This window comes from Brassica rapa, chromosome A05, assembly GCF_000309985.2.
Source record: "Brassica rapa cultivar Chiifu-401-42 chromosome A05, CAAS_Brap_v3.01, whole genome shotgun sequence".
Classification (NCBI taxonomy): Eukaryota; Viridiplantae; Streptophyta; class Magnoliopsida; order Brassicales; family Brassicaceae; genus Brassica; species Brassica rapa.
In genome coordinates this window covers 14,128,783-14,143,431 of record NC_024799.2, presented here as the reverse complement: position 1 = coordinate 14,143,431, position 14,649 = coordinate 14,128,783, and the positions used below count along the sequence as shown (strand labels likewise).

General features: G+C 41.0%; 1 long non-coding RNA gene and 1 other non-coding gene across 2 annotated transcripts in view; one reads left to right on the top strand and one right to left on the bottom strand.

Annotated features, from left to right (window-relative positions):
- LOC117134259 overlaps positions 1-13,351 on the top strand; it is a 14,227-nt gene extending 876 nt beyond the window's left edge. Inside the window, exons 1-2 of the long non-coding RNA XR_004458495.1 lie at positions 1-1,100; positions 10,611-13,351. The exon at positions 1-1,100 is cut by the window's left edge and continues 876 nt beyond it. This is a non-coding gene — a long non-coding RNA (uncharacterized LOC117134259). The remainder of the gene's footprint in view (positions 1,101-10,610) is intronic.
- On the bottom strand, positions 3,214-3,319 carry LOC117134485. The gene has a single exon (XR_004458670.1). It is a non-coding gene; the product is annotated as a small nucleolar RNA R71 (small nucleolar RNA).
- Positions 13,352-14,649: the final 1,298 nt, after the last annotated feature.

The window sequence follows — 14,649 nt, the reverse complement described above, 5'->3', positions numbered from 1 at the left end:
AAATCGTGTTTGCATGCATCCATAGTCTAGACGTGATCATCTACTGCCAAACTCTTTACTTTGGCTATTTATGGTTTACCATTCGACCATGTTTCAATCTGGCTGATCCATGTCCGGGTCATAGACCTCGTCTATACATGTCCACTACTTGTCTCATGAGTGTTCAAGATCAATGATCATTGCTGTGAGTTTATAATCTCTTATTATGGCTCTGTGGCCGAACACTCTCATGTATCTCTCATGTAGACATCAATCTCTTTGCCTTTACACAGCAGTAGCAAACTGTTTGCTATGCCGGATCCTAATCAATGGATCTGATGTCGGATTTGCAACCTGATGGCTGATCTTTCGACTAGCTCGTGATCGAGAAGAAAGGGCCGGACGCTTTTGGCCTGAGGGCTGGACGTCTTTAGTAGAAGGGGCCGGACACTTTTAAGCCGATGGGCCGGACGTATTTAGCCGGAGTGTTGGACGCCTTTAGCCAGAGGGCCGGATGCTTTTGGTCGGACACCCACATAGATTTATTCTATGTCTACTAACCTCTTTTAGGTTTAGTATAAGCACAAGGAATTTCTTTATTTCTTTCATATGTATATGGACTGTATTGGATTGTCTTTTATACAACTCCAAGATCATTTTGTGATCAATTTCTTTTACATACTATATGCAGCTGCTTTTCAGTCCATGAATCAGCTTAGGAACAATGCTGTTCTTTCATCTTTATCCAGTGATCCATATGCTGCTTTACTATATCATTATTGTATCTAATTCTTTCTCATGACCAGACTTTTGTCAATTTTGAAACTCTGTAGCAGCATCCACCACATAGGAGTTTATCTCCTTATAATCTGTTCCTTTGATCTCTGTGACCACCTTGTGTAACAAGCTATAATTTAATGCTGTTAGTAGGAAAACATGAACACTCTAGACCTCGTGATCATGTGCCTTTTCTCACGGTTTCTTTATCTCACAAGATCCATCTATTTCACTGGTTTATCAGATGGCGTTTCTGTATATGTATATGGCCAATACGCCCATCTCTCCTTTAGATACTTTGAACCTCCACGTTTATCTTTCAATCTAATCTTTATTCTTTATGAGTACTGATAGACCTTGGATTTGACCCATTTTTATCCATGGTATATAAGTATTTTACTATATATATATCTATGTTTTCTACTCTTCTAGGTATGTTTTCAGGTTCAGGTGCATTTCGGAGTAAAGCTATGACTTTGGAGCATTTTGGAGCTTAAAGGACATTTCACCCGAGCTGACCACTTAGAGGTCGACGAGAGGAAGAATAATCGATCGATGCGCATCAGTGCTGACGATCGATATCAGGAAATGCCTCGACAGATGAAGATTAATATCGATCGATGTACACAAGTACTATCGATCGATGTCGAGACACCAGACGCGACATTTTGGAATCAGCAGACTTAAAAACCAAGGCCAAGCCAAATTACCAAAATGCCCTGACGAGTTTTTAACCTAGTAGAATATATATTGCCTAAGTGTTTTGACGGCAAAAAGAACAGAGCTTTTTCTAGACCTAGTTTTGTTACAAGTTTCATTTTGGGAGAGAAGATCACTTGTGATTGGAACTCCTTGTTTCTATTTCTTTTCATCTATTCTATGAGTTTCTATTTCTCTATTGATATGAATTGCTTTGCTATGTCTGAGTAGTTCAACTGTTAGATCCAGGGTTCAGATAGGTTTGTGGGATTAGCCCCAAACTATAGATCTGCCTTGTTGTGATATTCATGATAGATTTGTATTCATTGCTTGTTTTAGCCTTGCTAACTAGAACTTGATCATAGGATTGCATATTCAAGCACCCTTGTTATCCCATCCTGACATCTATCTATCATATTAGGATTGCTAGAGAGGGCTAACCGCCAATTTAGAATCTTAGTAGGGCATTTCATACTCGCGCATAGGCCTGGCTAGAACCCGTCGATCAATGTCCTCAACTGACAATCGATCGACGTTGGCAAAGGTGTATCGGTTGACGTCTTAATAGACTATCGATCGACACTCTCTCGTTGTCTGCATACTAACCGGTGAGACATGAGATCTAGTCTGTTAACCAGTGGTACATGCGACAGCTGATCACTGAGTTAAGCGAATGAGCTCTAAAATATCATGCATGCAACAGTTAGGCATCTATAGGTATTATAATCTCCAACACCTGAATAGTGGCCCTGCATCTAATATCATTTCCAACCAAGTTACATTTATATTTACTCACTTGTTACTATTGCTATTTCATTTAAACATTTACAACCTTTAGAATTATTAAACACTAGATTTAATTGTTCCCTAGCTCCTTGTGGATTCGATCCCTAAGTACTACATCTGAACCTCTTTTGATGAGAGTAACACTCCTTAGGGTAATTTGAGTGGTATCAAATTTGGCGCTGTTGCCGGGGAGGTTTGCTCGCCATTAGATTTAGTTTTATTAATTCTTTTTCTTTTCTTTACCCCCTTTCTAATAATCTTTTTCTTGTCTTTTCAGGTGCATGCCCAGCGGTACCAGAAGCAGAAAGGAGAAAGACTTGCTGTTCTCAGACGATCCTGCTCATTTGGAACGCACCATCCGTAGAGGTCAACGTTCCACATCGCTCGACGCAACCACTTCGTCGTCGATCGATACGCATAACCAACTGTCGACCGACACCAGACCATCATCGTCGATCGATCCCAATCGTTCGACAACGATCGATACTACACCGCGTACGTCAATCGATACCGTATCGTCAAAAATGGTAAACATTATTATTCTAACTCAGGACGAGAACGGAAACCTGTATGACCAGGCCGGTCATCTGCGTAATGTAACAGGTCAGAAAATATATGCTCAGGGAACTGTAATCCCTGATGCTGATGCTACAGGAGCTATTCGACTTCCGGAGATCCAGAAGCAGAATTTCGAGCTGAAGCCTCAATACTACACTCTCGTGTCGCAGATACCCTACTCTGGGTTACCGCACGAGCATCCTATGGACCATTTGGAACGGTTCGAGGATCTAATCGCTGCTATTCGGATGGAAGGAGTCCCCGAAGATTACCTACTGTGCAAGCTCTTCAGATACACGCTGAATGGAGAAGCGATGCACTAGCTTAGGTAGCAACCCACATGATCTTTAACATCCTGGAGCAACATCAAGAATGCTTTCTTACGAAACTTCTTCGATGAGGCGCGCGCTGAAGAACTTCGGAACAAAATTTCCACATTCTCGCAGAAGGGTGGAGAGTCCTTCAAAGATGCGTGGATTAGATTTAGGTTCTTCCAGCGAGACTGTCCACACCACGGATTTAACGAAGTGCAGCTGCTAAGCACTTTCTTCCGAGGTCTCGCCTTACAGTATCAAATGGCCCTTGATACGGCGAGTGAAGGAAACTTCACTACTCGGAATCCGTTGGAAGCTGTGAGACTTATCGAAAATCTTGCTAACAGCAGCAGCACCAAAAACATTGACTCTGAACGGAAGATGTCTGTAGCCTCTATCGGGAAGGAACAGATGGACGAAGTAAGAGCTAAGTTAGATGTGGTGCACGAGCTTCTTAGGAAGCAAGTCTGTTCAGCTGAAGGAGAAGTAGCAGATACGGAAGGAGAAACCAGGGCGGAAACAGAAACTTCTTTGGAAATGACCAAAGACGTAACCAAAATTCACAATTTCAAAAACCCTTCAACAACAACAAAAGCTACTCGAACTCTTACTACCAAAATCCACCACCCTAGACTCAGGAAAGCAAGATCGAAGAGATGCTTGATCGAGTACTGTTGGGACAACAACAAATCACCGTGGATTTCAACGGTAAAATAGACTCCGCCTACAACAATCTGAACACCAAAATCGAGACCTTAGGGACTCAGGTGAGAAAACTTGAAACCCAAGTAATTCAGACGGGCGAGACTATAAAGAGGCAAGAAGCTTTCGCTAGAGAGGCAGGAGCCGATAAAGGAAAACACCACGTAAATGCCATCATAGATGATGATTTCTGGCAAGTGGTGAGAAATGAAAAGCTTGAGGAAGGAGATTTCAAAATCGAAAGCTCCATGAGTCTCGGCGGATCCCAATGGTGTCGACCGATGTCGATGAACTCGCATCGATCGACAGACCATGATGAAGATCTATGGACGGATTACTCCAGTCATCGATCGACGTCGTCTGCCAAATCGACTGAATGCAATGCGGTTCGAATTCTAACTCATGAAGAATTCGCAGCTAAGCATCCTCACCCACCCTCCCCTTTCTATGATAAAATCGATCGATCGGTTGAGCCAACCATCGATCGACAGAGTGAGTCCGACGTCGATCGTCACAACACACCTCCCATCGATCGACAGGCACCTCTGACATACCGAGTGCGGTTACCCACAATCGATAATGATTACATCAACGCACTCAGACCACCACCTAAACCATTAGCAAACCCACCCGAACCAAAACCCAACCCTTTAAATAGTTCACCAGAATCTGTTCAAGAGGAACAAGAATCTGAAGGGAGAAGGTTAAGGAAAAGAAATAAGAAAATTCCTAAAAACCTTAAGAGGGAAGCTAACGATAAGGAGATGGATGGTTTCACTAAACGAGTCCTCAGAATCCCAATCGAAAAACCTTTTGATGAAGCTTACTTCACACACCAGTTGTGGATGTTCTTCAGAGAAACAAAGGTAACCAAGGAGGAAATTAGGAGAATGTTTCATCAAGTCAGAGAGAAGATGGAACACAGGATCACATTGACGAAGAAGAGTGATCCTGGGAAGTTTGCAATACCATGCGTAGTCAAGGGTGTTGAATTTCCCCATTCAATGTGTGACACAGGAGCATCAGTTAGTATCCTCCCTAGGATCATGGCAGACCAGCTTGGTTTGACCATCGAACCCTCAACGGAATCCTTCACCTTCGTGGATCTTTCAGAGAAACGATCAGGAGGTATCATAAGAGATCTGGAGGTACAGATTGGTAATGCCCTTGTCCCTGTAGATTTTCATGTCCTAGACATCGAGCTTAACTGGAACTCTTCACTTCTGCTTGGAAGATCTTTCCTAGCTACAGTAGGAGCCGTATGTGACATGAACAAAAACAAATTGTGTCTAACGCTCATAGACCCAAACATCCACTACGACCCCATCCGACCTAAGAGAAAGGTCATTAATTCTGTGGATTATGGGAAAGAACTTGGCTTCATTGGCGCATGCCATTGTGGAGCAGGGTATGAATCGGAGTACGAAACAGAGTACTCGGAATCGATCGACACCCCAACCTTTCCATCGATCGATTCCAATGTGTCAACGGTGACCGATGACCGCAACAACACGTCACTCGACGTAATGCACCCAGTTGACCATTTCGCTTCACCTAATCATTGTTACCAACACTTTGCCTTCCAACCTCCAAGCAAGAGAGGACATGATGATTATTCCATAGGCAGTTGGGCAGACAGTGGTTTCCATGAAAGTTTTGCAGTTGACACTGTAATTACTTCACCTAATGAGGAACATACGAGGAATACGATGAGGATTATTGGAAAGAACGTGCAATAGAAATGTCTTTGCAGGATGAAAGACTTGAAACACATAAGTTCACCAACACGTTTCCAACATCGTTTGACGCTGTGCACTCCACATCGGTCGATACCCACCCTCCTCCAGCAAAACAACCGCTCACATCGATCGACACCCGTAAAGGAACATCGATCGATATTCGCGCCGCAGCGAAAATTCAGGAGCATGAGAATATTCCCTCCCCAACTAGGTTTATAGATACCTATATAAATCGTTTTGCACCTCCGAAACCACCTACACACATCAGAGCAAACACACAAGCAAAAAAGATGAACACTCTTCCTTCTACATCAACAGAAAAATCCATGAAGAGCAATCATCTCAAGAACAAAAGTTCTGCAGAAATTACTCTGCCATCGATCGATGTAACTGTATCTACATCGATCGATACTACTCTAAACCCTAATCTCTCTACTTCTAAATTGAATGATTATGCAAACATTGATTACGGTTTTCTAACACCTGATGAATTTGGTATTTTCAGGGACCCAGATGGCAACGCACGTGCAATGGATGGAAGGATTTTACAAGTGTCCAGAGAGGACATAGCAGACATCCTTCAAGTAGCCAATGGACCTGACAACCTATTCTCACAGCAACGTGGCACTCCAGACGTCATTCAAACAGATCCTAACAACCACGCAGCAGTCGCCACAACAGAGATCAACCCAGATCTATCACGCCTACCAAAAGGGCAAGCATCGATCGACGGTATAACGGATACATCGATCGATAGGGTAACACCAACGTCGATCGATAGGGATGAACGGACGTCGATCGACAGACGGTATGAATGTGGGAACCGCGCTTTCGACATGTACGGAGCCAGAAAGTTCACTTGGGAACAAAGGGACGAGTATGGAGTCTACAGAGATGAGCGTGGACACGCACGAGGCGTAGCTGGTGAGATGATACCTGTCACAAAGGACAACATCAGGAAAATACTGGAAAGAGCATCTCTCTTTGAAGAGAGCCATATCTGTCTTCCAGAACATGCTACTTCCTTCACACTCACAAGACTGGCACCAGAACTCTACACCAAAGATGAAATCGATGGTGTTTGGTATTTGTGGAGCTCATGAGAAACTGGGAGAGGAGCTCAAAACATTGGTAGAAGATACACATCAGCCTTTGGATAGAGGCTACAATGAGCTTTTCAGATGTATGGCAGAAATGAGGACAGAAATTGAGAGTTTACGTCAGCAACTTGAGAAGGAAGCTACGACCTCAGCATCGATCGATGCACCACATGCAACATTGATCGACGTCAGTCTTCCTACAGCTCAGATCCCTGCAGAACCGCAATGTTCAACACAACACATGGATGAATGGGAAGTTCATACATCGACACGAGGATAAACGACGTTTACTGCCCTCTCAACAACAACGTGGACTAGCTAAGCACTAAAATCGAGCTACTACAGCAAGATCTGGACACCATTCGCAAGAAGGACCAACAACCAGCCACATCGATCGACATGTGTACCTTCACATCGCTCGGCGCTAAAGTCTCAGCCATGAATGAGAGGCTGAGGACTTACGAGAACATGCATGACCGCTTTATATCACCAGTCATGACATATTTAAACAAATTGTCTAGTCAATTACTTCATGCCCAAAAGGATATTGAGAACATTACTAATCAAAGTTTTTTGCAGGAAAAATCAGCATCGATCGACAGGCTACGAGGGCCTTGGATCGATGGCAAGAAACCTGTGGAGTTACTTCCTTACACAGCAGCAGAGGTTGACAAGATCACATCCAAGATCTACACTGCTCTAGACACCATGGAGAAACGACTTGACAAATGCTGCGATGACATCTACTTTCCATTCGACAACAAAATCAGTCGACTAGACAACCACGCAGAATGGCTACAGAAATAAGTCAAAGCCATTCAGAGGCAACTCGCAGCTCAACACCAGATATCAGCATCGATCGACAGGACACTAGCGAAATCGATCGATGGAAACTCGCCGAGATCGACCAACGAACACATAATCGCATCGATCGACGCCGAGTCTACACCAATCGGCGAGCAGCTGATACATAAGACGGTAGAGTCAATGCAAAAGGAACTGATAGATCTTTCAGCATACGCCTATGACAACATAGGCTGGCACGAGGTCAGCATTGACAACGTTCAAGAAAGGCTACAGAACATCTCCAAAGTACTTGAGAAGATGGATGACAAATGGACAAGAAATGATGAGGCCACAAGAAGTTTCATTGCATCTTGGCCCAGAATGCGCAGAGATGACGTGGATGCTTGCTTCCCAACAAGCAGCTGCTTCTCCACCCAATAGCCAATCACTACCACAGTCAAGCTAAATGACTATAACCAAGCGCTGAGTGGGAGGCAACCCACTATTAGGTATTTTACTTTGGTTTTATTAGCTAGCATTTAATTTCTTTCGTTTTATTTCTTTCAGATTTAGGAGACCCAAGTAGGAGGACCTGAATATCGACCGATGACGAGACGTCGAAATCGTTCGACATAGGCAACCACACGACGATCGATGTAACACTTACCCATCGATCAATATCTAATCCGGTCAGATGTATCTTCCCTACTTGTTACATTTCGTACATCATAAACTATTCATCATAACTCCGGCTGAGTTACACTGGGACAGTGTAATTTAAGTCTGAGGGGAGATTAACTGATATAATTTATTTTATTCTTATGTAAAAAGGAATTTCAAATAAATTATGCTTAGCTATTGAAAATAGGGACTATAATCTTATATTGATTTAAACATGAATATCTAACTAATCTTTAGCACCATTTTAGATTTACTGATTGCAGATAGCACTAAAGATGCTAAAGCGGATCAACCTATCAACTACACACTTACCTTGAACCGTATGAAGTAACCAAAGCTGATTGCCAACACTAAACCTGACATAACCGCTTGTCTTGGGGCTTGGTATACATGGGATCGGATTCTTCAGACAGGTCTGGAAGGTAACACCTGGTTTAGATTATTTATCACATTTTCTCTCTCTAAGTTTCGACCCTAGATTAGTTAGGGAGTATATTAAAAAATAATAATAATAATAATAATAAAAATAAAAAAATAAATAAGATCTATTGTTTAATTTGGATGAGTCTGAACAGGACTTGGTGGCTAAAACCATTAAGGCTTGATTCATAAAGACTCAAATAAAAGAGTTCGAAACGGGACTTGGAGGAGGCAATCTTCAAGGCTCGCTTTCGCAAAGAACTATTGGATATAAGTCAAAAAGAAGTGAACAGAACTTGGTGGCAACCACCATTAAGTTTTGATTCATGGAAGCCTGTCCAATCTTGGTCACTGATCCTGCAATGGAAGCAGACTTTGACTCAAGAGAGAAATTTAGAGAGAGAGAAACTAGGAACTAACTTTTACCTGAAGCTCCAGATACCTGTCTGAAATCCTTGCATCATGTGATCGATACTCCCAAGGTAAAGCATTCACTTTATAATTATGCTAAGAAATGAAATCAGTAGAGGGGAAGTCAGACGTGAATTGGTGAGTTGTGTTATGTTAGAAATGGTTGCTAAGCTAGGATATTGCATAGTGTGCTTTTGTGATTAGGAGTTTTTAAATGTGGTTGCAAAATTGTTGAGGAAAGATTTCTATGTTTCAAAATCTTAAATCCCCAAATATTTTCAAACCTCTTTCAGAGAGACTGCCTGTATGTTTTGCTTGAGGACAAGCAAAAGGGTAAGTCTGGGGGAGTTGATATACCTTGGATTTGACCCATTTTTATCCATGGTATATAAGTATTTTACTATATATATATATATATGTTTTCTACTCTTCTAGGTATGTTTTCAGGTTCAGGTGCATTTCGGAGTAAAGCTATGACTTTGGAGCATTTTGGAGCTTAAAAGACATTTCACCCGAGCTGACCACTTAGAGGTCGACGAGAGGAAGAATAATCGATCGATGCGCATCAGTGCTGACGATTGATATCTAGAAATGCCTCGACAGATGAAGATTAATATCGATCGATGTACACAAGTACTATAGATCAATGTCGAGACACCAGACGCGACATTTTGGATTCAGCAGACTTAAAAACCAAGGCCAAGCCAAATTACCAAAATGCCCTGACGAGTTTTTAACCTAGTAGAATATATATTGCCTAAGTGTTTTGATGGCAAAAAGAACAGAGCTTTTTCTAGACCTAGTTTTGTTACAAGTTTCATTTTGGGAGAGAAGATCACTTGTGATTGGAACTCCTTGTTTCTATTTCTTTTCATCTATTCTATGAGTTTCTATTTCTCTATTGATATGAATTGCTTTGCTATGTCTGTGTAGTTCAACTGTTAGATCCAGGGTTCAGATAGGTTTGTGGGATTAGCCCCAAACTATAGATTTGCCTTGTTGTGATATTCATGATAGATTTGTATTCATTGCTTGTTTTAGCCTTGTTAACTAGAACTTGATCATAGGATTGCATATTCAAGCACGCTTGTTATCCCATCCTGACATCTATCTATCATATTAGGATTGCTAGAGAGGGCTAACCGCCAATTTAGAATCTTAGTAGGGCATTTCATACTCGCGCATAGGCCTGTCTAGAACCCGTTGATCGATGTCCTCAACTGACAATCGATCGACGTTGGCAAAGGCGTATCGGTCGACGTCTTAACGTCTTAATAGACTATCGATCGACACTCTCTCGTTGTCTGCATACTAACCGGTGAGACACGAGATCTAGTCTGTTAACCAGTGGTACATGCGACAGCTGATCACTGAGTTAAGCGAATGAGTTCTAATATATCATGCATGTAACAGTTAGGCATCTATAGGTATTATAATCTCCAACACCTGAATAGTGGCCCTGCATCTAATATCATTTCCAACCAAGTTACATTTATATTTACTCGCTTGTTACTATTGCTATTTCATTTAAACATTTACAACCTTTAGAATTAATAAACACTTGATTTAATTGTTTCCTAGCTCCTTGTGGATTCGATCCCTAAGTACTACATCTGAACCTCTTTTGATGAGAGTAACACTCCTTAGGGTAATTTGAGTGGTATCAAGTACTCTTTCGTGGGTTCATGATCCTCGTTCATCTCTTTATGTTCAAGTGCTACTCTCTTATGCATCTTTATATAATATTCATGTGTGTGTCGACACTTTCATATGGTTCCATTATGTTCCAGACATGATCTAATCACTTTGAGATTTCGTTATCTAGGACCTTTGTTACCTAGTAGCTTGGCGTCCCAAGTTACATGGTCTGGTACCTTAGATGTTTAGCTGGCCAGCCTTATCTCTATGTCAGGTCTGGTTTCCCTTATGAATCTCGGATTTGTTTTTCTATGCACCATTCTTTTCTATCCAGGATTCCTTTATCTTATGGAACACTTGGTCTATCTTGTATAGACTCTATAGCAACTTGACTATGTCTCTTCTAGGACATTCATTTGGTGCTAAGCTGGTTCTCTTTTCTTTTCTAGGGTCACTGTCTGGCATCTCGATTAGCTTCTCAATTAGCTAGCTTTGTATAATCTTTCTTTTGACGTCTTAAATCATAATGTATAGTCCAAGGATCTTTGCCAAGACAATGATGGTTAAAACCATTCTTATCATTCTTTATCCAGCTTATAATCTTTCTCCTTTAATATTGAATAGACGGATTCATTGATCATGCAACCCGTGTACCTGGCCACAATCTAATCACCCATGTTTGGCTCAAGTTTTCTTTGAATTCGTGGGAGAAAGTAATACTCCTATCCAATATATATTCCCAATCCTCTTCTGAGGTTCCATCTTAGACGACACATATATGTATGTGTTGGTTTATTCAAAATCTCTTAAGATGGTGTATGTCTTGTTTTATGACCCGTATCAATATGAGATGGGAATATCTATGCTCATTTATATGGCCTGATGCATATTATCATTCTATACATGTAAATCATAATGTCCCCAAGCTAATAGACTTTTTAGAGTCTTAGTCTTATAGGTAATGGCTTACATGGCCGAACCTTTATAGGTAATGGCTTATTTGGCCGAACCTTTATAGGTAATGGATTGTGTGCGGCCAAGCCTACACTATACGGCCAAGTCATGGCCAAGTCATGGCCAAGTCATGGCCAAGTCATGGCCAAGTCACGGCCAAGTCATGGCCAATTCACGGCCAAGTCACTGCCAAGCCGTTTATAGGTGATGGCCTTTGCGGCCGGCCTGTTCTTTGGTTTGGCCGTTTGTATCATGGCCATCTACGGCCGAGGAAAGGTCTTTTATGGCCGAGGAAAGGTCTTTTATGGCCGAGCCATTTATAACATGGTCTTTAGACCATAGTGGTACACGAACTTGTAGTATTGATCATGGGTTTATCCTCTCTCCCCCTCATGACCATACTAAAATTTCGTGATGCTTGGGACAATTAAGCCTAATGAGTTTCCCTATGTGTACATGTTTAACAACGTGAGATCTTTACGGGATAACTCTGTGCCTTTTCAATATGAATCTTTGCATCAAGTTTTGGACTAAGATGGCTAATCCTATCATGCCATATAATGTATAATTTCGTGGTGTATCTCAATATAGTCACCACTTCTCTTGCCTCTTATCATACTGATCTATAGCATAGTTTTAAATCAGTAGAGATCATAGGTATAGTCTCGTCCATTTTCTTATAAGGTCTTAGGCATTTTTGTTTCTTTTAAAACCAAAGGAACTTGTTTCCTTCTTGCCCATTGTTTCTATTTGGAAACCATTTATTATAACTTCAATGGGTCACACATTCTTTGGGTGTATATAATGCCCTTATAGGCAATGCCTTAGCCATAGTTTCTTTACTAGGCTTACTATACCCCTTTCACGATTTCTTACTTGGTATTATGCCCTTTAGGCAACTCTCTATCAATGGAAACATTCATATGTTCAAGTAAGATCAGGCAAGATTCAATAAACTCAAAACCAATTCCATTATATATATATAAAAATCGTGAATGACAATTTTAGGTTAAAGCAAATCACAATTCAAAGACTTAAAACAAAATTATCATGTCGAGATCTTTCTTTAGTCAAGGTATAAGCCGGCCTCACAATCTATATTTTCCCATGCGGCTTCCTTGGATTCATCCTGATCATTTGTAGCCTCATTGGCTTCAGGAGGTCTCATCTCACTGTTTCGTTGCTCATTGTATCTTTTCTGAAGTTTCTCAAATCTGCTAATGGTATCTTTAATTTTCTGCTCTCTTTGCTTAATTGCAAATAAGTATGACAATAGGTCATTATAGGTTGTGAAACCCTTAGCCTTATGTAACAACAGCACATCCTTTGGATGGAATGTGGAATATGTTTTATACAGTAAATCATTATCTGTAACCACTTCATCACATAGTTCAAGACTATAGGCGATTTTCATTAGAGCAGGATGATATTCTTCCACAGATTCAAAATCCTGGAACCTGAGAAGCTTCCATTCATTCATGGCTTTTCGCCAAAATATCATTGAGTATCTGGATTCTAGTATTGTCCAAAGTTCACAAGGATCCTCTATATTTTCATACTGATTTCTCAGTTCCTCAGTGAGATAATAGCGCATAATTGTTATGGCTCTATGCTTTTCACTTTCAATTGCATTATTGCCTTCAGTAATACATCTCCCGAGTCCTCTAGACTTCAGGGCAATTGAAGTGTTCATTTCCCATTCTTGATAATTATCTCCAGAGGGATTTAGTGCAGCATAATCCGAAGGCTCGAATCTCGACATCTGAAATCATTAATCAATTCTTGATTTAAAATTCTTGCAACCAATTTAAATAATCAGTGCATATGGTTTCATAAGTCTCTCTATGGTACTTGGACCACACAACTTTACAATGTGATGCTTAGGCCACACGGCCATATTAGTGTGATACAACAATCTTAAAGATCAGATCATGATGCAATCCGGTTTATTTAACCATCCGGATACTAGGCCAGACGGCCACATAAATAGTACTAAGCCACACGGTTTTCTTATCAAACAATGTGATCTATATATATGTCATACAATCAAGCAAGGCCACACGGCCATATAATGCAAACAAGATAATGCATTCAATCTTATTGCTTAGTTACATACTAACTTAGGTTTACCAATTTCAAGGTCGGTAATATTAAACTAGATTTTAGAATCAAGTAATCTAACAACCTAACTCTCATTCAAAACAATCTCAAACTTTCAATCTTTAAAGTTTTGTAAGATTTAAGGTTTCAAGGCCTTTGGATTTCAAATTTGACATTAGGGTTCCAGTTTAAACAAGATTCAGATTCAAGTTTTTAAAACAATCCTAATCACAGCTCTAGGCGATCAATCAAACATTCAAGTTTCAAATCAATGATTAAAACCAATTTTCCAAAATTAGGTTTTTTGGAGATTTCGAAAGAACTTTGATCTTTGATCAAGGGGATTTGATTTGAGATTCAAAAACCTTTAAGGTTCTGATTTTAATTTATCAATGGATCAATCTCGTTTTTATGTTTTAGATCGAATTTATAGAGCTTCGATTTACTCATAGGGGATTGATCTATTAACCTATGGCTTTTAGTTTTAGAGATTATATTTTAGGGTTTCAATCTTTACAAAGCAATCAGATTCGATTCTTGTTTTCATATTTCGAATTACCTTTGTTTTGTAGGGTTGAACCGGACACCAAAGTCGGATGAACCTCTACCTTGCACGCGGACGGACGATGGCTCCTATCGGGTCGCGAGTTGGAGAACGGACGCGAGCTGGCTCCTTATCGGGTCTGCGTCTGGTCGCGGATGTGTGCTGAGAACGTCGGACGTGATCTGATCTGTAGCGGGACGCGTCTTCTTTCTATCGGGTTCGCAGACGTCTGTTTGGAGCGCGAGCTTGCTGTGATGTGAACGTGAGCAGGCTCTGTTTTGAACAGGGAGCTGCGGATGTCTAGGATCAGGAAAGCTTAAGGGCTTTAGCTGATTGGATGTTTGCAAGCCGGAACGCAAGGAAGAACAAATTAGGGTTCTTCGGGATTAGGGTTCCAAAAGACCAAGACGGCTCCGGGTATTGTAGCTGAGCGTTAGGGCGCGTCTGAGATCGGATTGACA